Source organism: Ambystoma mexicanum, chromosome 8 (genome assembly GCF_040938575.1).
Source record: "Ambystoma mexicanum isolate Mex_15411 chromosome 8, UKY_AmexF1_1, whole genome shotgun sequence".
Classification (NCBI taxonomy): domain Eukaryota; kingdom Metazoa; phylum Chordata; class Amphibia; order Caudata; family Ambystomatidae; genus Ambystoma; species Ambystoma mexicanum.
In genome coordinates this window covers 1,693,596,704-1,693,620,990 of record NC_090929.1, presented here as the reverse complement: position 1 = coordinate 1,693,620,990, position 24,287 = coordinate 1,693,596,704, and the positions used below count along the sequence as shown (strand labels likewise).

Below are 24,287 nucleotides of genomic sequence, written 5' to 3'. Positions count from 1 at the left end.
TTTCAACCTCCCACCGTAACTGTAAACAAAGCTGAGCGTGATCACTTCCTTGCATAGGCCTAACTTCATAACAAATTATCTGAGAGAACAATTTGTGTGTAAAAAGACATAGTCAATTACAGAGTTAAAACCCCTAGCTGACCACGTAGCTGACCACGTAACTGACCACATAGCTGACCACGTAGATGAATCATTATAGACCAATGTCAAACCCCAACTATCCGCCAAATTCAGCCACTGGGAACCATGGACCTACCTTTTTTTTGTTCTTAGAGACTTTATTGGGTTCCACCATAAGGTAATCTTGAGCATCCATCTTTGATATATTACACTGTTCATTCAGATCCCCTGCCAACAATATTTCGCCACCAGGGTAATTAGAGAGCCACTCTTCAATTCTAATACTTAATTTGCAAGGCCATAGCCAAAGTTTTTTCAGAGGTCCAGTACACATTTATTAAGAGTATATAAGATATATCACTTTCATTCACAACTTCCAAGGCAATTACTAAAATGATATCCAAGATCTGCCATTCGCCTCTTTTGAAGATGTTTCGCCCTTGTTTTATGGCCACTGCCAAACCACCCTTCGGCCAACCCTTGGGAGCTTGACGTGCATGGATGTTAGTTACCTCGTATGCATTAAATACCAAACTACCTTTAGCACGTCTTGTGAAAATGGATTACATCACATAATTTCAAATCACTACATACATTTCCATTAGACAGCAAATTAACAGAACCTCTAGTGTTCCATGTTAGGAAAGTGAGTAACGAGCTTGCCCTAAAGTGGCTGACTAATGGTTTTTAGTTGGGTAATAAAATCTCTTAATGACAATGCCAACCATCGCCAATTTGGTGTCTCATTTGATGAAGCTCCTCGCTCCTGACTTTCACCCTTTTCAGGTTCATCCCTTACTTCAGAATTGGCCCTCCTTGTTGTCTCCAAATGAGCATTCATCTTGTTCTTATAGATCGAAATGTCATAACCATATTTCTGTAGATTAGGAGACTCCTTTAACAGAATATCCTGTACCAACGGGGAAGGGATTACCAATCTCACATAATCATAGTGAGAGGGATGTATAAAATCAACAAGTTGGAAATCAGCAGATAAAATGAGACGAAGCGCAGGCATCTCATCAAAAGGGGCTAATATGTCAATTCTGTGGAGAGAGTCTGGTCCACCTTCATCAAACAGATAGTTCAGAGTGAGACTTCAGGGAATATTGGTTCCCGCAGCGTAAATGAATACTCCCTCGATATACCGTCTCCCCTTCGACTTCTATTACCATCCCTATTACTAAACATATCAGCTGACAGATGGACCAGGTTCACCCTCACAGGTTCCTCTAAAGTATCTACATGAGTTTCCAGTCTCCTCTGTGTGGGATCTCGGACAGAATGCACTCTACCTATCTCTTCTTTTTTTGGGAGTCCCCAAGAATATTCTCAACCGGGATATTCCTAACTATAGTTCTCACTTCCAATTCGGACAGTACCGGGGCTGTTGATCTTCCCTCCACCTCTTCATACGGGGCGTCCTGCTCCCCAGCGTCTAGCAGAACACTCCCCCTTTTCAGATTTATATCAATATCTTTTCCCTTCACAATTTTCCCAGCTAAAGTGCTTTTTCCTCCGGGAAGAGTCCCTGAATCCTTTGCAGGTACAGGACCAGTTATGCGGTCTTCACTACCCGGATTCCCAATACCCTCATTATTTACTCGTTGACACATATAATGAGCCTTGGTAGACTTAATCTGAGGGAATAGGGCATGGTTAAAGATACCGTAGGTTTGTTTTATCGTTTCATCACTATTCCTTTTCTTTGTAATACCACGACCCTCTCCCTGTTTTTGTTTCAAGACATCTACCAATCTAGAGTCTGCTATTTCATACCTCGGCTTGTCCCTTCGTTAGCTCAATAAGTTAACCAGGTACTTCTTGGGCTACCAGCCCCCCACCTCAGAGCATACCTCCACACTCCCATTGTATTTCTGCTGTCCAGCTGCCTTCCCCTTACTCCTTTTTTCCTCATTCTCCATTTGGAATTCCCCTCCCCTGCTCCTGGAGGTCTTGAAAAGCCACATTACAAAAATTATCCAAAACCAAATTACTCGTCAGTTTCCTTTGTTCTCTTTTCTTTAAATTTTTAGAGGCAAAGGTTACAAACGGTACCAGGCCGTCATCCTCTCTCTGAACCTCCTGCATGTCACTGGAGAGCACCACACAGCCATCCTCTGTCTCCACCAATAACCCTTTGAGCTCAGTACCACCCGTCCATGCTGAATCCATACCAGCAGACCTATGGAATGCCTGAACCCTTTTTCCAAGCTCTCCGTAAAGCAATCCTTTTGGGTCATATTTATTTTGGAGAGGGAGATGCTCAGCTCCTTTAGGAAGAGTGTTTGCAGGTTCAGTTCTTGTATTAAACAATCTTTGTTATTTAGCAGAGCATCAACTATCGGATTTAGGATCGTCCTGGGGTCTTGCGGAGGGGCTGTAGGGCCCGTTGTAGATATTCCTTCCTCTCCCACTGGCCCCACCTCTTTCAGGTGCTGAGACATCGCCAGCATAGTTATTTTCCCTCTGAAAAAGATTGGGGGTGTATCCATTAAGGAGCAGTATATTGATTACCTATTTTAATCAACACAGTCTTAAGTGGGCCAGTCTGCTCGTCCCCAACGTTTAACTCCACGTCTTCAGCGTAGAGGGATTGCGAATGATCGGGAGCATCCATGGGCCCGTTAACCACCACCCCACCCATTGGATCCAGTTCTAGCACTCCACCCCTCCCCTCATTTTCCCTTTGTATTAGATTTTGGGCATCTTGGAGAGAGTTGGGAGCCTTTACATCAACAGACCCTATCCCATCGACACTGCCCCTCTCCTCATGCTCTTTTGGTGGAAAGATTGATAGCGACATAGCTATCGCACATGATAGGCTGTCCCTTTTATTGGCAAACAACAATGGGGAAGCTAATATATCTTTGCGACTCCCGGTCACTTTCTTCTTCATACTCGTTCAAAACTTAAACCAGTGATGCCTCAAACCCCATCGACCACTGCCAGCAACCCATCTGATCACCAACTAACTTACTCAAATTCCACAACGTAAGTTGTGTGCCACCCCCTGATGACAAGCACCCAGATTACACAGTACGCATTATACAAGGAATCCTGCGTTGATACTCCCAAGGGTTTTGAGATGCAATCTTTTGATGACCATATAAAAAAATAAGGCATCTAGCAGCTACCCCCACCTAGACCCGCCTGAACCCCTTGATAATAACCGTGGGCGTTACACAGCCCACCTAGAACTTTTTTATGGGTGTAAACACTAACTCCACAGGCGAATCAGGCAGGTAACCACTTTCACAATGGCTATTCTTTAGTTCAAGGCGGCAATCAATGTTACCAAGCAGAACAACTTAAGTACTAAATAAAAGAAGTTTCACCAGGATGCGAAAAAAATAGAGGAGCTCCCCCCGGTGCTCCACTCCCACCTAACAGCGAACAGCACTCACTGGACACTTCCTTGGTGCATGCGCGCAGGTGCGTGCGCCAGTGAGTTAAGTATGTTTCGGGAGAGCAGGGGCAGGGCTAAAATAAGAGATGAAGAGGAACTTCAGTATGATATTAAGTAGTTGTTCCAAAATACTATTATAGTCTCTGTGGTCAATGTATAGTCAATGATCTAACGAAGTCCAAAGGAGGAGACCACCATTCAAGAAGATCCTTCGGCATCACGTAACACATGGTCTGCGATCCACAATATCCGCCACGCCAGCGGTCTCACTTAGCCTCAGCGAACAGCACTCATTGGGCACTTTGTTGGTGCGTGCAGGTGTGTGCGCCCGTGAGTTAAGTATGTTTCGGGAGAGCAGGGTGCGGGGCATACAAGAAGGTCCTTCGGCGTCACGTAACACACGGGCTGTGATCCACAATATCCGCCACACCAGCGCCAGCGATCTCACTCAGCCTCAGCGAACAGCACTCACTGGGCACTCCGTTGGTGATCCCGCATTCCCATTCCTCCATATCATCGCTGGCTTCAGGTCCCCATTACATTCCCATTCGCAATTTGCAAATTCCATTCCCCAAAAAAAAAAATTCCATCTTTCCCCATTTCGTATCCCAATAGGATTCATTTTCATCTTTAGTACTTTCTGGGAACAATGAGAATTCAGATCCCCAGCCAGTATTAAGCCATCACCACCAAATCTAGAATTCACATCCGTAAGCCGAGAGGATAGATTCTCCAGGAACACCCTTAGATTGGGGTGGATGGGGTTCCAATATAGGTTGACTACAACCATCGAGCTGGTTATTTTCCCCCGATGGAGGGAGATTCTAACGGCCACAATTCCTGGTATCATGGAGCCGATACATGCAGATTTTATCAGAGAAGAGTTACGTATCGCTATTAGGAGGTCACCCAAGGGTCTCCTGCCATTCGGGCAAGAGGCCAGTTCTTCAATAATCGTGAACATCTACCTTAAACCTCCCCTGGAGCCAGGTTTCCTGAAAGAGCACAAGATTGGGGTTATTAAAAATAAGCATACTCATCCCATCCGCCCTGAACGAGCTGGAGCCCCGTGTAGTCCAACTAATGAGCTTGACACGCTCCTCAGCTAGAGTCATTCTTCTGTCACATTGCGTTTTTGAAATACCTGTGTCAGTATATCCGGGAGTGGGGCCCAGATCTTAGCTTTACCCTCCCCCAAAGAGCCACCAAGACCCCCCACTTGTTTTCCCCGACCGTCCTAGTTAGTGCACTTCTTTTCCTACTGGGACGAGCATTTCTATCTGCCCCCAACCCACTGACCTTCTTTATGCAAGACTCAGGGAGACTCGCAGACACCTCCATTCCCAATGTTTTCCCAACATAGCATCCGCCCCATCCTTGTTTTCAGAGCTATTTCTACTCTGTGTGTCACCTCATCAAAGGGGAAGAGTATATCATCAATATCATGAGAGGAGAACAAGTATAAATCGGTGGTTTCCCTCAGAAGTGATAGCACGACACCCTGATTTAGAACTCTATAGCCCTTGCTTATGTCCGTTTGTTTCAGTCACACTTTGGGTAATGCAAAGCGTTTAGATTCAGTCAACTCTCACCCCCTATGGACTACCCCATTGCTCTGACTCCATCTCTGGAGGGTTGGGTACTGTTGACAACGCCATTGATACCCCTCCAGAGGGGTTTTGCGGGAACCTCAAGGAATTTATCACAGAGGAAATGACCCCATCAGTGACGTTCAAAAAACTTTACTCAAGTCAGTATAATGTCATTATTAGAGTTCTTCTTTTTGTTTCTGCCTTTGCAGAAGATAGGAGCCGGACGCAGTGGCAAAGTGGCAGGATTGGCAGGATTCATAGTGTACATGCGCACACGGATTTGTAGTGGTTTCTTAACCTCCACCCAAGAATCACATCTCGGAAGAGAATTTACCAGAACCAATTCCTCAACAGTTACTATGACCTCACTCATGTCCACTTGCTGACTGAAGGACTTAATTACAGGTTTGGCACAAGGTACCTCAGAGTGATTCTATTCACAGATTCTGTTTATGGCATTAAACTAATTTCTCCTCCGCGATTTTTTTCAATTTTCCTTGTCTTTGAGTTATCGATTTGGGCACTTGCATCTGCTCACTCATTTCTACTGGCAAAGAATTTTTCTTAGATTTCTTCTTCTTACCTCTGACCTTTTCCCCTTTGGGCCCCTGTATCTTGTTTTCCTCATGATATTCGATTGGTACTTGATGGGCCAGATCAGTGGGCGAGGTGGATCGAGCTGTTATATCGACCCCAATAAGTGGGCTTTGGAATCCAGCTCCTGAGGGTTCCACTTGGACACCCATCGGGTGTGATTTGTCCACTGTCTGAGACAGTCTCATAAACTCCTCCAACAGTGGCGGCGACAGTGGAGCATGATCCAGAAACGAGGGGGGTGCCTCTGTATTTCGGTGGCAGACGTTTGAAGCCGCACGATCATCCTTTGAAAGGGCGGGACCCTTAAGTCTTTTCATTTCCGCCCACATATATTCTAGTTGATTATCCAGGCTGCTAAAACTCTCCTTGAACTCCTTCATGGATGTTAGCTGATCCTGGTTGGATGAATTTGAATTTTTCAATGCGTCTAACACTGATAGATTGATAGCACCAGTGAGGCCCACCCGGGATGTTTCGCACCCACCAACCTCCTTCGTCATCTCCAACAGAATGCCCACATGAGTTTGCACTTCGCTTTTGAGTAACTCGAAAACATTCACCAAAGAGTCCAAAACTAAGCTTGGTGCTGTGAGAGTTCATTATGAAGAATGTTTTCCACTAATATTCACTGGGCTTGTCTGTAGCTGGTTTATTTGTTCACTGTGGCAAGGGCTTCTACTGAAAGGCAGGGGGCCAGTGTTAAGTTGTGTGTCCCATCCCAACAATTTCGGTGGAGGAATGTTACCAAAGGGAATTTCCCATAGAGGGCTTCTACCGCTGTCCCCATCCTCTATTTGATCAACGCAATGGGCGGAGTCTGCACCAGAGAGCTCGGGAGATCTCATTGTATTAGAAAGCTGGGCCTCCACTTCACCGACGCGCCACGATCTTCTATTTTTATGAAAATGATCTGTTATTGTTCTTTTCATCGTAGTAGTTGACAAAGTATATTCCAAATTATTCTTAAGCACCTTCCTCAGAGTTTCGCCAAGAAAAGAGAGTTCGCAGGACTTATGATAGCCTGATCGCCCCATGGAGACTGCACCCTGCTTGAAGATGCCTGGGTTACCCCTTCAGTCACTTGAAATAAGGATCTCACAGAGCTCTGATTCGATCATCTCTGTGAGTCTTCCATCTCTGGGGCCCTTAAGTCGTCCTGTAGCTCCTGCTTCTTAGGTTATATACGTTGGGCATCCGCCCTCTTAGCCAAAAGATCCCCACAATTCCTTGCCACCCAAGTTCACCTGAGCTCCTTCAGTTAGACTAGTTTGCACAGAGCCGTCAATAAGTATGACAGAGCAGCCATCTTAGGATGATAGTTGCAATGAGTTTCACCCCTTCCCAAAACAACTGAGCAGGAAAGGGTCAAGAGTTAGAAAATGTGTTTCATCACCGCAAAACCTATAACACACTAACAAGTCGGAAAGTCTTGCACTCACCACTTTCCGCCTGCAGCCAGCCATTCTCCACTCTTCCGGAGTGCTGTTCTCAAGTCTGTCTATATCCAGACCGCCAAATCGCTATCATCAAAAAACATTGACACACGGTAAGACACTCGCCGCACTCCGCTCCGCTGGTGGAGCTGGTTGTAATGAATAGGCACCTCCTATTCACTGGAGACCGAAGACAGACTGCTTAGCCACCACTATAGCACCGAGAACCAACACACAGCAACACACTTGCCATACAAATTAAAATAAATGATGATCTGTCATTGGGGTTGAACACTAAAGTAAAACATCCCTTCTCCTGTGCCCCCCTCCGATACTTAACCAATGCACGCCCTTTGGCCCCTGCACCATGTGCTTCCTTCCCCAAGTCCCCATCCCCAGAAGGAGCGCAATGCTGCTGGGAATACCTGTTTTCTGGTGGCGGAAATGACTGCCTGCTCACTATTATAGGGCCAGTATGATGGCGTCCCACCGATTAGACAGTCCGAGGCGGCTCACACCAGCCTGCATGTGTGATGCTATCTTATGTCAAAGGTTCGTGTACTGCACACTGTTGCCACTTGGCGTGGTCTCTTGGTGCTCTGGCAGATCTGCAAAGCAAGGGGGAGGGTTAGGGGTTTGTTAGTCAGATTGAGCAAGAAAAAGAGCAAGGGAGCTCTGATGTGCTGTTGGCAGGTTCAGTTCGGAGAAACCGTTCACTGAGCATTGGTGCATTTTCGGTCGGTAGCTGTCATGTGGTGTTGTGAAGTGGGTGCGGTTTGTGGTGCGGTAGAGGTATGGTTGTGTTTAGTTCAGAGTTTGAGGGTCAGTATGCAGAATGGTGAATTTTTACTGTGGTTAGTAGCAATACATTTCCTACCCCAAACAATCTATCTAGGGGCCTCATTGAAAGTCAGCCAGTTCGGTAAATAAGTGCTGGTATTGATGTATACAGGTTTGCCGGTCGGGCACATGTGTTACCTCCAGCTAAAAGCTGGAAGTAAGGCAGGTGCCCCACCAGCAAAAAAAGCCATCATTACGTGCACTGGTATTACCGCCGCCGGTAATGACGGCAAATCACCTCATAGAGTCCTATAGGACTCCATGAATGAGGTTTAACACTGTCATTCTGGCACTGGTAATCCGGCAGCAACGCCGCAGGACCGTGTGCCAGAAACGGTACTAACATTTGCTGGTATCCTGGCGGATCTACCACCAGGATACTGGCAGCCTTATAATTATAATTATTATAATTATGAGGCCATAAGTGCAGTATATTTCCTACACCCAACAATCCATCTAAGTGCGGTACATTTCCTACCCCCAACAATCCATCTAATTGCGGTACTACATTTCCTCCCCCAAAAAATCCATCTCAGTGCAATACATTCCTCACACTCAACAATCCATCTAAGTGCAGTACATTCCTCACACTCAACAATCCATCTCAGTGCAGTACATTCTTCACACTCAACAATCCATCTAAGTGCAGTACATTCCCCACACTCAACAATCCATCTCAGTGCAATACATTCCCACACTCAACAATCCATCTAAGTGCAGTACATTCCCGACACTCAACAATCCATCTCAGTGCAATACATTCCCACACTCAACAATCCATCTAAGTGCAGTACATTCCCACACTCAACAATCCATCTCAGTGCAGTACATTCCCACACTCAACAATCCATCTAAGTGCGGTACATTTCCTACCCCAAAAATCCATCTAATTGCGGTACTACATTTCCTCCCCCAAACAATCCATCTAAGTGCAGTACATTCCTCACACTCAACAATCCATCTCAATGCAATACATTCCTCACACTCAACAATCCATCTCAGTGCAATACATTCCCACACTCAACAATTCATCTAAGTGCAGTACATTCCCGACACTCAACAATCCATCTCAGTGCAATACATTCCCACAGTCAAGAATCCATCTAAGTGCAGTACATTCCCACACTCAACAATCCATCTCAGTGCAGCACATTCCCACACTCAACAATCCATCTAAGTGCAGTACATTCCCCACACTCAACAATCCATCTAAGTGCAGTACATTCCCACACTCAACAATCCATCTCAGTGCAATACATTCCCACACTCAACAATCCATCTAAGTGCACTACATTCCCCACACTCAACAATCCATCTCAGTGCAATACATTCCCCCACTCAACAATCCATCTCAGTGCAATACATTCCCACACTCAACAATCCATCTAAGTGCAGTACATTCCCCACACTCAACAATCCATCTCAGTGCAATACATTCCCCCACTCAACAATCCATCTCAGTGCAATACATTCCCACACTCAACAATCCATCTAAGTGCAGTACATTCCCCCACTCAACAATCCATCTAAGTGCAATACATTCCCACATTCAACAATCCATCTCAGTGCAATACATTCCCACACTCAACAATCCATCTAAGTGCAGTACATTCCCCACACTCAACAATCCATCTAAGTGCAGTACATTCCCACACTCAACAATCCATCTCAGTGCAATACATTCCCACACTCAACAATCCATCTAAGTGCAGTACATTCCCCACACTCAACAATCCATCTAAGTGCAGTACATTCCCACACTCAACAATCCTCTCAGTGCAATACATTCCCCCACTCAACAATCCATCTAAGTGCAGTACATTCCCCACACTCAACAATCCATCTAAGTGCAGTACATTCCTCACACTCAACAATCCATCTCAGTGCAATACATTCCCCCACTCAACAATCCATCTAAGTGCAGTACATTCCCACACTCAACAATCCATCTCAGTGCAGTACATTCCCACACTCAACAATCCATCTCAGTGCAATACATTCCCCCACTCAACAATCCATCTAAGTGCAATACATTCCCACACTCAACAATCCATCTCAGTGCAGTACATTCCCCACACTCAACAATCCATCTCAGTGCAATACATTCCCACACTCAATAATCCATCTAAGTGCAGTACATTCCCGACACTCAACAATCCATCTCAGTGCAATACATTCCCACACTCAACAATCCATCTCAGTGCAGTACATTCCCACACTCAACAATCCATCTCAGTGCAGTACATTCCCACACTCAACAATCCATCTCAGTGCAATACATTCCCACACTCAACAATCCATCTAAGTGCAGTACATTCCCCACACTCAACAATCCATCTAAGTGCAGTACATTCCCACACTCAACAATCCATCTCAGTGCAATACATTCCCACACTCAACAATCCATCTAAGTGCAGTACATTCCCCACACTCAACAATCCATCTCAGTGCAGTACATTCCCCCACTCAACAATCCATCTAAGTGCAGTACATTCCCCACACTCAACAATCCATCTAAGTGCAGTACATTCCCACACTCAACAATCCATCTCAGTGCAATACATTCCCACACTCAACAATCCATCTAAGTGCACTACATTCCCCACACTCAACAATCCATCTCAGTGCAATACATTCCCCCACTCAACAATCCATCTCAGTGCAATACATTCCCACACTCAACAATCCATCTAAGTGCAGTACATTCCCCACACTCAACAATCCATCTAAGTGCAGTACATTCCCCACACTCAACTATCCATCTCAGTGCAATACATTCCCCCACTCAACAATCCATCTCAGTGCAATACATTCCCACACTCAACAATCCATCTAAGTGCAGTACATTCCCCCACTCAACAATCCATCTAAGTGCAATACATTCCCACATTCAACAATCCATCTCAGTGCAATACATTCCCACACTCAACAATCCATCTAAGTGCAGTACATTCCCCACACTCAACAATCCATCTAAGTGCAGTACATTCCCACACTCAACAATCCATCTCAGTGCAATACATTCCCACACTCAACAATCCATCTAAGTGCAGTACATTCCCCACACTCAACAATCCATCTAAGTGCAGTACATTCCCACACTCAACAATCCTCTCAGTGCAATACATTCCCCCACTCAACAATCCATCTAAGTGCAGTACATTCCCCACACTCAACAATCCATCTAAGTGCAGTACATTCCTCACACTCAACAATCCATCTCAGTGCAATACATTCCCCCACTCAACAATCCATCTAAGTGCAGTACATTCCCACACTCAACAATCCATCTAAGTGCAGTACATTCCCCACACTCAACAATCCATCTCAGTGCAGTACATTCCCACACTCAACAATCCATCTCAGTGCAATACATTCCCCCACTCAACAATCCATCTAAGTGCAATACATTCCCACACTCAACAATCCATCTCAGTGCAGTACATTCCCCACACTCAACAATCCATCTCAGTGCAATACATTCCCACACTCAACAATCCATCTAAGTGCAGTACATTCCCGACACTCAACAATCCATCTCAGTGCAGTACATTCCCACACTCAACAATCCATCTCAGTGCAATACATTCCCCCACTCAACAATCCATCTAAGTGCAGTACATTCCCACACTCAACAATCCATCTAAGTGCAGTACATTCCCCACACTCAACAATCCATCTCAGTGCAGTACATTCCCACACTCAACAATCCATCTCAGTGCAATACATTCCCCCACTCAACAATCCATCTAAGTGCAATACATTCCCACACTCAACAATCCATCTCAGTGCAGTACATTCCCACACTCAACAATCCATCTCAGTGCAGTACATTCCCACACTCAACAATCCATCTAAGTGCAGGACATTCCCCACACTCAACACTCCATCTAAGTGCAGTACATTCCCACACTCAACAATCCATCTCAGGGCAATACATTCCCACACTCAACAATCCATCTAAGTGCAGTACATTCCCACACTCAACAATCCATCTCAGTGTAATACATTCCCCCACTCAACAATCCATCTAAGTGCAGTACATTCCCCACACTCAACAATCCATCTAAGTGCAGTACATTCCTCACACTCAACAATCCATCTCAGTGCAATACATTCCCCCACTCAACAATCCATCTAAGTGCAGTACATTCCCCCAGTCAACAATCCATCTAAGTGCAGTACATTCCCCACACTCAACAATCCATCTAAGTGCAGTACATTCCCACACTCAACAATCCATCTCAGTGCAATACATTCCCCACACTCAACAATCCATCTAAGTGCAGTACATTCCCACACTCAACAATCCATCTCAGTGCAATACATTCCCACATTCAACAATCCATCTAAGTGCAGTACATTCCCACACACAACAATCCATCTCAGTGCAATACATTCACACACTCAACAATCCATCTAAGTGCAGTACATTCCCCACACTCAACAATCCATCTAAGTGCAGTACATTCCTCACACTCAACAATCCATCTCAGTGCAATACATTCCCCCACTCAACAATCCATCTAAGTGCAGTACATTCCCACACTCAACAATCAATCTAAGTGCAGTACATTCCCCACACTCAACAATCCATCTAAGTGCAGTACATTCCCACACTCAACAATCCATCTAAGTGCAGTACATTCCCCACACTCAACAATCCATCTCAGTGCAATACATTCCCACACTCAACAATCCATCTAAGTGCAGTACATTCCCCACCCTCAACAATCCATCTAAGTGCGGTACATTTCCTACCCCCAACAATCCATCTAAGTGCAGTACATTCCCCACCCTCAACAATCCATCTAAGTGCGGTACATTTCCCACACTCAACAATCCATCTCAGTGCAATACATTCCCACACTCAACAATCCATCTAAGTGCAGTACATTCCCCACCCTCAACAATCCATCTAAGTGTGGTACATTTCCAACCCCAACAATCCATCTGAGTGCGGTACATTTCCTTGCTCCAACATTCCATCTAAGTGAGGTACATTTCCTAGCCCCAACAATCCATCTAAGTGCGGCAGGACCACTAGCTGGGGTTCTAATACTAGTTAATGCCCACTGAAGGCACATTGGGCGACGACATGTGAACATTTGTCATGTGCTGAAGTGTTCAAAAACGTTTCCAGTTTTGGACTGGAGTACGTATGCCCATGTATATAGCTGACAGGTTAACCACTCGCCTCTCACATGGGCCTGTCTACATTTCGCAAACTCGAGTTAAGGTCCAGTGGGTTATCCCAGCCCTCAGCCTGGCAGCTTTAATGTTCGAACTGTCAGTTAGTCCTAGTCACTCAATAATCAATCAAGCAGCTGCTTCTGCATTGTTATGCTGGAGCATAATGAGCCGTGCTGGTCCTGCTGTGCTATTCATCCATGGTCATGAATTACAGGGCGGGCGCGCGTGCTGGTCATGTCAACACAGCTGCCTAATCAGCCTGCATGACATGGTAACCCTTGGCAGCTCTGCACAGCAAGGCGGGTGGCAGGAGCGGTGATAGAATTGTACCAGAAATAATAGTGGAATCCACCTCTCAGATAGTGAACAAGTATTTGTATTTTATATTTTATTTTATTTATAAAGCGCCTCACGCCAAAGCGCTGTACAGCAAAACACCATGATACATAAAACGATAACAGTGGAAGCAACATATAGTAATGAATCAGTCCAACAAAACAGTGAGAAGAGCAATTAAACTGGAGGGAAGAGGGGAAACAGCAGTAGAACAGAGAGGGAGGGGTGAGGAAGAGAAGGGGGAAGAGAGGGAAGGGGAAAAGGATGAGAGTGGGGAGGAGGGAGAGAGGAAGGAGATGATCAAGGGGAGAGAGGAAAGAAGGAGGGGGGCAGGAGGGGGAAGGGGTTTCATGGCAGAGAATGGAGAAGGAGAGATTTAAGGGATGTGCGGAATGAGGAGAAGGAAGGAATAATGCGGATAGAGAGAGGTAAGGAGTTCCAGTGCAGGGGGACAAGGAGCTGGAAGGAATGGAAGCAGGAGGGGGCACAGGGGGATGGAGGAACGGTGAGAAGGAAGTGGTCAGCAGAACAAAGGGAGCGGGAGGGAGTGTAGAAAGAGAGGAGAGAGGCGAGATAAGGGGGAGCAAGACCATGGAGAGATTTAAAGACTAAGCAGAGGAAGTGAAATTTAACTTGGTAGTGAAAGGGGAGCAGAGATGGAGTCTCGGGAGGAGAGGAGACCGAGGGTACGGACGGCAGAATGGTAGATGGATTTGAGGGGGGCGAGATGGGAATTAGGTAGTCCAAAGAATAAGGAGGAGCAGAAGAAGAGGTGAGAGAAGATAAGGGAGAAGATTAGAAGTTTAGTAGCATGGAAGGTGAGTGAGGGGTGGACTTTGCGAATGTTAAAGAGGTGGTAGCGGCAGGCACGAGAGGTGGGAGAGATATGGTGGGGAAAAAGAGAGAGAGGAGTCAAAGTGAATTCCTAACTTGCGAGCGTGGGCAGAGATAGGGAGATTAGAAAGAGGAAAGTGAATGAAAGGGGGAGGAGAGGGAAGGGGATTAGAGTTGGAGGGGAAGAATTGGAATTCAGTCTTGTCATTGTTGAGGGAGAGAAAGCGGGAAAACACCCAGTTCTTTATGGCAGTGAGACAGGAAGAGAGTTTAAGGTGGAGGTCGGGAGAGAAGGAAGAGAAGGAAAGGAACAGCTGAGTATCGTCAGCATAGAAATGGAGGGAAATGCTGAATGAGGAGATAACAGGGGCAAGTAGGGAGGTGTAGAGTGAGAAGAGGAAAGAGGAAAGAGCCAAGCACCGAGCCTTGGGGTACACCATAATCCAGCGGCTGGGTTGGAGAGGTCCGGCCTCCCCAGGAGACAGTGAAAGAGCGGGAGGAGAGATAGGAAGATAGCCAGTTAAGAACAGAGCCTTTGAATCCAAAGGAAGAAAGATTGTTGAGAAGAAGGGGGTGATCAACAGTGTCGAAGGCAGCAGAGAGGCCAAGAAGAATAAGGACAGAGGATTGCTTAGTGTCGAGCAGAGAGGAGGGAGTTAAGGATGTAGGTGAGGGCTGTTTCAGGAGAGTGTTTAGGACGGAAACCAGATTGAGAGGGGGAAGGTGAGAGAGAAGGTGAGAGAGAAGTAGTTGCCTCAAAGGGTGCAGAAACAAACCTCACACCAAACCAGGTGCTATTCTTGATTTGCCAACTGCGGCGCCAGTAAATAATGCTAGTTATTTGCCCTCAAGCCATATGCAGGTTTGCATGCAGGAGAACATGCATGAGGAAGGTAACAGAAAACGGCCAGGTTTATTGACCAGCATCAAGGACAGTAATGCTCCCAGCACATTCACCTGCCGCCTGCACTACCGCATTCCTCCACCGTTTCCTGCTTCCACTCACTTATCAGCACCCCATTCATCCGCTACTTCCTGCTTCCACTCTCCTATCAGCACCCCATTCATCCGTCCATTCCAGCTTCCACTCTCCTATCAGCACCCTATTCTTCCGCCCCTCCCTGCTTTCACTCTCTTATCAGCACCCCATTGACCCGTCCCTTCCTGCTTCCACTCTCCTATCAGCACCCCATTCATCTGCCCCTTCCTGCTTCCACTCTCCTATCAGCACTCCATTCCTCTGACCCTTCCTGCTTCCACTCTCCTATCAGCACCCCCTTCATCTTCCCCTTCCTACTTCCACTCTCCTATCAGCACCCTATTCTTCCGCCTCTCCCTGCTTTCACTCTCTTATCAGCACCCCATTCATCCGCCCCTTCCTGCTTCCACTCTCTTATCAGCACCCCAATCCTCCACCGGTTCCTGCTTCCACTCTCCTATTACTACCCCATTTATACACCCCTTCCAGCTTCCACTCTCCTATCAGCACCCCATTCATCCGCCCCTTCCAGCTTCCACTCTCCTATCAGCATCCCAATCCTCCACCGGTTCCTGCTTCCACTCTCCTATCACTACCCCATTTATACACCCCTTCCTGCTTCAACTCTCCTATCAGCACCCCATTCATCCATCCATTCCAGCTTCCACTCTCCGATCAGCACCCCATTCATTCGCTGCTTCCTGCTTCCACTCTCCTATCAGCACCCCATTGACCCGTCCCTTCCTGCTTCCACCCTCCTATCAGCACCCCATTCATTCGCTACTTCCTGCTTCCACTCTCCTATCAGCACCCCATTCATCCGCCCCTTCCAGATTCCACTCTCCTATCAGCACCCCATTCATCCGCCCCTTCCTGCTTCCACTCTCTTATCAGCACCCCAATCCTCCACCGGTTCCTGCTTCCACTCTCCTATCACTTCCCCATTTAAACACCCCTTCCTGCTTCAACTCTCCTATCAGCACCCCATTCATCCGCCCCTTCCATCTTCCACTCTCCTATCAGCACCCCGATCCTCCACCGGTTCCTGCTTCCACTCTCCTATCAGCACCCCATTCATCCGCCCCTTCCAGCTTCCACTCTCCTATCAGCACCCCAATCCTCCACTGGTTCCTGCTTCCACTCTCCTATCACTACCCCATTTATACACCCCTTCCTGCTTCAACTCTCCTATCAGCACCCCATTCATCCGTCCATTCCAGCTTCCACTCTCCGATCAGCACCCCATTCATCCGCCCCTCCCTGCTTTCACTCTCTTATCAGCACCCCATTTATACCCCCCTTCCTGCTTCCACTCTCCTATCAGCACCCCATTCAGCCGCCCCTTCCTGCTGCCACTCTCCTATCAGCACCCCATTCAGCCGCCCCATTCAGCCGCCCCTTCCTGCTTCCACTCTCCTATCAGCACCCCCTTCATCTTCCCCTTCCTACTTCCACTCTCCTATCAGTACCCTATTCTTCCGCCCCTCCCTGCTTTCACCCTCCTATCAGCACCCCATTCATTCGCCCCTTCCAGCTTCCACTCTCCTATCAGCACCCCGATCCTCCACCGGTTCCTGCTTCCACTCTCCTATCACTACCCCATTTATACACCCCTTCCTGCTTCCACTCTCCTATCAGCACCCCATTCAGCCGCCCCTTCCTGCTTCCACTCTCCTATCAGCACCCCATTCAGCCGCCCCATTCAGCCGCCCCCTGCCTGCTTCCACTCTCCTATCACCACCCCATTCCTCTGCTCTCTTCCTGCTTCCATTCTCCTATCACTACCCCATTTATACACCCCTTCCTGCTTCCACTCTCCTATCAGCACCCCATTCATCCGCCCCATCAGCACCCCATTCATCCGCCCCTTCCTGCTTCCACTCACCTATCAGCGCCCCATTCAGCCGCCCCTTCCTGCTTCCACTCTCCTATCATCACCCCAGTTAGCCGCCCCTTCCTGCTTCCACTCACCTATCAGCGCCCCATTCATCCGCCCCTTCCTACTTCCACTCTCCTATCAGCGCCCCATTCATCCGCCCCTTCCAGCTTCCACTCTCCTATCAGCAGTGCCCTTACTGGGTGTTCAGATTGCAGAGCCGTCCCCAGATTCATTCTGAGAAATCTGATTGGCCCCCTTTCCCTCGAGATTCCATTGGTTGTGCAAAGGTAAGATCATTGACCACAGGCCTGGTCGATGAAAATATGTATTGCACTTCCCCGCCCCACTGACCTATCGGCCGGCATAGTATTGTGTTCACCCCAAATCTCACTGCCCATGCCACATCTCTAGACAGCTCGCAACTGGCATCTTTGCCAATAATAGTGAACGTGTGGTTGCTTATACAGCGCTTTATCTCAGTGGGATGTAATAACAGTGATTAGCACATCAGGACAGTTATGCCCTCCCCCGTCCACCCTATTAGGATACTTGGAATGCAGTCCATAACTCCAGATATCCATTAGTCTGATCTACTGTATGCATGCCACCAGCGAGAGGGTGGGGGGAGGGATGGGGGTTCTGTCCTCGCCCCACCCCCTTATAAAAGATGAATCGTGAACACCTGGAGAATAACCCAAGAGATGAGCGGTTCCTATAATCTTGCTGGCAAAGTATAAAAAGTAAGCACTCTCCCAGACATGGTGATCAGTCCTTCCTGCCCCCTTGTGTCTAAGTTATCACTCTTGGCCGTAACGACAGAACACACTGAGCTACCTCGAATGAATTGGAGACTTGACTGCACATGTTTGTTTCCCGGATCTCAGATCCAGGCAGTCAGTAATGCACTCCTGTATGTAAGAGGATAATTGAGTGTGTATTTGGGTAAAGGTAAAATGAAGAAACACGGGCCGCATTACAAGTGCGGCAGTGTGGCCAAAATGGTGGTAATGCAGTGGTAACGAACTTACCGCAAAGCCAAACTACAGGTTTGGGCAAAACGTGGAGGGAAAACCTTCACCAGAATGATGGAGGTAATTCCTCCACCTTACTGACAAATCAGCAGAATTACCTCCAGTGGTAATCCTGCGAAAGAATACCCATGGAGTCAGGACTCCAAACAATCAGGACTAACACCGTCTACCCCCACTTGTAATCCAGCTGTAATTCCACCAGACCAATTGGCAGTAACAGTAAATCCGTTTGGTGGAATTTCGGTGCATTTACCACCAAAATACCACCAAACTTGTATTGAGACCCTATAGAGAACCATTGCAGCATTCTGATGGAGGATTGTCCTCCGCCTTACCTTCTAACCCGTCGTTTGGCAGTGCGGTAATGCAGTGGTAATGCAGTGGTAATGCAATGGTAAGTCTGCTCACAGTGCATTATCACTATTTTTGTCCGAACTCGTAATGAGGTAATTCCACCGAAATCCCCATGGATTCCTATGGACTCTATAAATGAGGACTAATGCTGCCATATCACCGCATGTAATCCAGCGGTAAATCCGCTGGTCCAAGTGGCGGTAACAGTAATTCTGTTTGCCAGTATTCCTGTAGATTTGCCACCGGAATACCGCCAAACTTGTAATGAGTGTTAGGGAGAATTCTCATTCAATGGCTAAATTCCCTCACCTAGTGAGTCCCCCAGCAGCTTTGCTGGATCTCTGGAGTTTATTTTTCCACTTGGTAAGAGTGTACCCCTTTCTTTCCACTCTTACCTGTGTTTTGCCATGTGTATTTCATCTTTTTTTGGGATTGTGGACACCACTTCAGTAGCCCCCTTCTTTTGTGTGTTACACAGCACCTTCAGTGCAGTGACACAGGGTTGTCTTTGAGACTTCCCACCGACTACATTTCTGAGGCTGACTACTGTCCCCCAGAAAAGGGTAAAGTTGCCATTAACGTTACTTAGAATTTAACCACAGATCCAGTACACCCCATCTTCCATGGAGTACTGGAAAGGGTTAATGTTTAGCCTTCTTATCTGTACCTCCTAGAGCATTGTTTTGCTTTTTTAACATTTAGACTTGGCTGGTGGCAGTGGTATCTACCCTAACTTTTCTACCGCGATTATACTATATAAACGTGGTATTGTTTTAGGCTATTATATTAGCCTCGAACTTAAACCTGCTTGCCAAATGCTTTTTCTTTTGGCTCTGGTTGGGTTTATTCACCATTTCTTTTTGTTAAAGTCCTTCTTGTGTTTTACTTTGTGCGGCAAACCAGGTTTGCCTCCTTTGTTCACTGTCTTTTGGCGGGCTTCTGCCCAGAAGCCCTCCTCTAGGTGCTTGGGTGTCTAGGTGGGCTGAATGTGAGGGAAGGGTGTAGTCACCCCCTGCACTGGGTATCCTAGGAAACCCAAGTCGCACTTTGCCATAATTGGCTGAGATGGTTGTCCGGGCTGGACAACCCCCCTGCTGCGTGATTGACAGCCAGGCTGTGTGAATGGGGGATTTTCGCATAAAAGGCAGGTCTCTTGGTCTGGAAGTCAGAGGGGCCACTGGAACTACAAGGAACCGAAGAGAAGCAGAGAAGAAGTCGACTTCTGTAACTATCCCATCCCGGTGAAGCCCTGCTGCAGTCCCGAGCTATCTACCCTTCAACGACCAGAGAAGATCCAGTCCGGAGTCTTCTTCCCTTGAGCTTGGTGGGGATAACCAGCTCATCTTCTACAGCCAGAGGAGAATCCTCTTCGTGGTCGAAATCGCTGCACACTGCTGTAGTGGTCCGGATAGCCATCTGAAGAGCCTCTCCTGTTTTAAGGAGCACACCTTTTATTCACCGTCGCTGCTGCCGGCTTCAGCCCTGTGTGGTGCAGACCCCTCCAGACGTCCTCCTTCGGATCGAAGCTCCAGGAACCGTGAGTCTGCAGGAAACTACCAGGAACAACTGTCGTGGCATCAGCTTCTTCATTGAATAAGGTACTGTGTCCAGCTTCGAGGAACTATGGTGAATCTCTTTTCTACTCATCCAAGGCTTGCCCTTGTCTTCCCTCCTTCTTATAACTTTTGCTTCCTCTGTTGACAATATCCAAGTACTCTTGGCTCCGCTGAATCGTGAACTATCTGACTGTGTGATCCTCGACAACAGGAACCTGGTTCCACTTGACACTGGCTCCGGCCTATTGACTCTTGAATTCCTGTCAACTAGTGTTCTCTGATTCTGTCTGCCTTGACAAAAGTATTGCCTATGATTTTGCCCCCAACTCTCTCTGGGTATCTCAGGTGCTAAGTGTGTTTTTGCCCCGGTAACGTTTCTTGCCGCGGATACGCGTTTCTTTAGTAAGACCGAACTGTCATTACTGTCAAAAAGTGATCGCAAGTGTATTCCCGGTAACGTCTTTTGTTTCATAACACCGGTCCGCTAAAACACAGGGTACTTACCTTGAAGTATACCGTACAAAGTGAATTGGTTAGTTGTAGTATATTTTACGTGTGGTTTTCGAATTAATAGAAGTGTTGTGTTTATAAGAACTGGTTTAAAAATAAATGTACTTATATTTTTTACCTGAAACCTTGAGTCAGTGTTTGTTTGAGTCACAGTAATCGTGGTCCCTTTGTGTAATCTCTGCTACTGCTCATATACTCTTGAGATAAGCCTGGCTGCTCTGCCACTGCTACCACTATAACTTAGTAGTACAGTCTTGTACTAAAGGTAAAACTTGTATTGCCACCTGTGGTCTTAATTGTGTGTAGTGGTCCCTAAGGGAATTGCACGGGATTCTGCCTAACAATGAGGCCCAATGCATTTAAAGATCTGTTTAAATACTTAAACATATCTAAAAGTATTTACACTTTGTTTTCCCAACCACGTGCTAGTAAGACCATGGGAGAGGTCATTATCACTTGGGATTGGCCCCTTCCCATATTAATCCCTTGGCTTCATCTCAGGCAATAATGTGGGCAGGCATTATACCGAGATAATGACCCCGCCTGACTCCAAAAGGCTTCAATATGAGTACCCAAAACGATGGTAATTGGTCGTCGTTTCTTGTACCTCGCAAGGGGGAATGGTCGATTGGATTCCCAGGGATTCGAACCTGTGACCTTCAGGTTACACACCGGCCTCTGCATTGAATGAATGAGAGCATACACTAATCTTAAATGAACTTGTCTACCACAGGGGTTCTTGGTAATAAGAGCTCCACTCCCTGAAAGTCACAGCCTTCCTATATTGGTCAATTCTCAGAGCGGAGGAAGTGGGTTCCTTTGAGGGCAGAGGGTATGGGTCAGTGAGGTTTTCCTGCAAGCTTAGCGGTCCCATTCTATATTGGCTGAGGACCTCAGAGCATCCCATGAGACTGTCCCATGCCTTGAGGCAGGGACAAGGTGTGGATGACCAGGGGACCCCCACCCCCTATAGCATCCTATCCCACCATCCACTAGCTGCACCCAGCGCAAGGCAGGGGACTTTACCACGAGGCATCTAGAATAGTGCGGTCTGGTTCATCCACCTCAGAGGCCTGTGTGTAACCTGAAGGTCACAGGTCGAATCCCTGGGTGGGACCCAGCTATTCAGAGCAAGAAGAAACAGTAGGGCACGCTTAGCACGGGGCAGTGGCTAGGGGCGAGGCCCGGTTCTGAATAGGAGAAGTAGTAAGTCTGCGGCCAAGGTGGGGGAGGAAAAGAGCAGGAGTAGAGAGGTGTGGCAGAGGGTGGCCAGGAGAGGAAGCCACCAGAACCCTCCCAAGACCACCACCTACGGAGGCTGCAGAAATCAAGCCCGGCTGACGCTTTCTAGGCCTAGCGGAGAAGGTGGCTATCACCTACAACCCTTGGAAGAGACCCTCTGACATCCATATAGGGGCTACCAGCCGCATAAGGAGGTGGGGGTGACCCACTACTAGCCCAGGCCACACATGATAATACCCCAAGACTCTGAGTGATGGGGCGGGACCCTGAAAGGTTGCACACTTTCTCTACACTAATGCAACTTTGAGACTCGCTATCCTACCCTTAGTACAACTTTGAGTTGGCCCAGATATAAGCATTTTCTTTTCTGTTTTAGTTTTTTTGTTTTATTTTTGCATTTATGGTAAAAACAATATCTTACACAGCAAATTCAACTAATTATAATGAAGTGCAATTAAAAAGCCACTATTCATTTTACAGTTTAACACACATATCAATGACAAATTCTGACAACAAGAGAAGAAAAAAAGCAATTCATAAGACTTCTCCCTGAGCATCACCCCTGACAATTGTTCAAACACTTGTTTAAAAAGCAAGGACATGTGTGTGCGTGTCATTAATCTGTTCCATGAGAAGTTTCCGTCCACACAAGAGATTGAATTCACATGCGATTTGAAATATAGGATTCTGTGCTTACTTAAAGTAGTACATTCAGTTACTAAGTGGAAAAGTGGAAAAGGGACTCTGCATTGTTCTTAGCAGAGTCTGCACAATCTAAGTTCCTAAAGGATATTCAACTCAGGACCTACAATGGAAGACAGACAAGTTCAAGAGCTGGTAGACAGACAAGTTCAAGCGCTGGAAGACAGACAAGCGCTTTAGTTCAAGCGCTGGAAGACAGACAAGCGCTTTAGTTCAAGTGCTGGAAGACAGACAAGTTCAAGCACTGGAAGACAGACAAGCGCTTTAGTTCAAGCGCTGGAAGACAGACAAGTTCAAGCGCTGGAAGACAGACAAACGCTTTAGTTCAAGCGCCGGAAGACAGACAAGTTCAAGCGCTGGAAGACAGACAAGCGCTTTAGTTCAAGCGCTGGAAGATAGACAAGTTCAAGCGCTGGAAGACAGTCAATTTCAAGCGCTGGAAGACAGACAAGTTCCAGCGCTGGAAGACAGACAAGTTCAAGCGCTGGAAGACAGACAAGTTCAAGCGCTGGAAGACAGTCAATTTCAAGCGCTGGAAGACAGACAAGTTCAAGCGCTGGAAGACAGACAAGTTCAAGCGCTGGAAGACAGACAATTTCAAGCGCTGGAAGACAGTTCAATCTAAATTTCAAATATCATTGACGAGCAGCTGCCTAACGGATTTTTTTCAAGTATAGTCCCTCGTTTTTGCTTGGGACATACAGCAGACTTTGGCTGTTGCATCTTTGCAGTCTTTGCAAATCTGCGCTTTCGCAATTTGTGTTCCATTTCTTGATTATGTTTTTCAAAGAAAACTGGGATTCTGTCTTATTCATGTCCATTGATGACATGAAGTGTGCACACCTCTTTCTGAAACGTATCCACACCGATCGTATGTCTTAAGTGTCTGATTATTCCAGAGTCATGGGCTTCACATATTTTTAAATATAGAGACACACTCCTATCGATATATTGGAGCCCTGGCCCCGGCCTGCCCACACTTATTAGAACATGTTTCGATAGAAGCAAAGCTTCCTGGAGTTTTCCAGCTTGTGGTAGTATATATGATTTGTTCTTTATCAGAATCATAATTCCAGATGGATTCGTTGTCGTCATTTTGTTTGCTGTTAATGCTGACATTACAGCTATAATCCCAAAATGTAGTCATGAGATGCTTCGCCCAAACATTTTCTGATATAGGTGAGGATTGTTTGCAAATAGGATTGTTTTGGAATTTAGTTTCGACCAGATTGAGCCAGAGTTACACTTAATAATGTCAGACAACAGTTCTTGCTTATTCTTAATGTAATTTAACAACTTGTGATTTCTCAACCAGGACGTACATTTGTTCAATTATGTGTTTCAAGGAGTAGAACCTGTTGTTACCTGAAATCTGTGTTCCTTGTCTGTGTGGACCCCCGCTCTGAATGTAACTATATTATTCATGTATAGTATTCGGAGTTAGTAGTACTTCCAAACGCGGTGCCGCGCTATTTATTCGTGATGTCACCTGTGTAACGCGATGACGTCACCAAAGACATAGGACCTCATTACACGGTAGGCGTGTGGGATGTTTTTACCCATGCATCCAAGCCCTACCTCAAAAACTGTGCAGTACTGACATGGAAAACATCATGATGGCCAGAGCTTCCCAGAAAATGCCCAGGGAAATGCATGAAGAATAGGCTGCCACCCATTTTG

At 46.7% G+C, this 24,287-nt stretch overlaps 1 protein-coding gene across 2 annotated transcripts in view; it reads right to left on the bottom strand.

Annotated features, from left to right (window-relative positions):
• The window catches only part of LOC138473832 (deleted in malignant brain tumors 1 protein-like), a 238,034-nt gene extending 220,753 nt beyond the window's left edge, over positions 1-17,281 (bottom strand). For both annotated transcript variants that reach the window (XM_069612217.1, XM_069612218.1), the window contains exon 1: positions 17,219-17,281. The gene's annotated coding sequence lies outside the window, so the exon portion shown is untranslated. The remainder of the gene's footprint in view (positions 1-17,218) is intronic.
• Between the last annotated feature and the right edge of the window lie 7,006 nt (positions 17,282-24,287).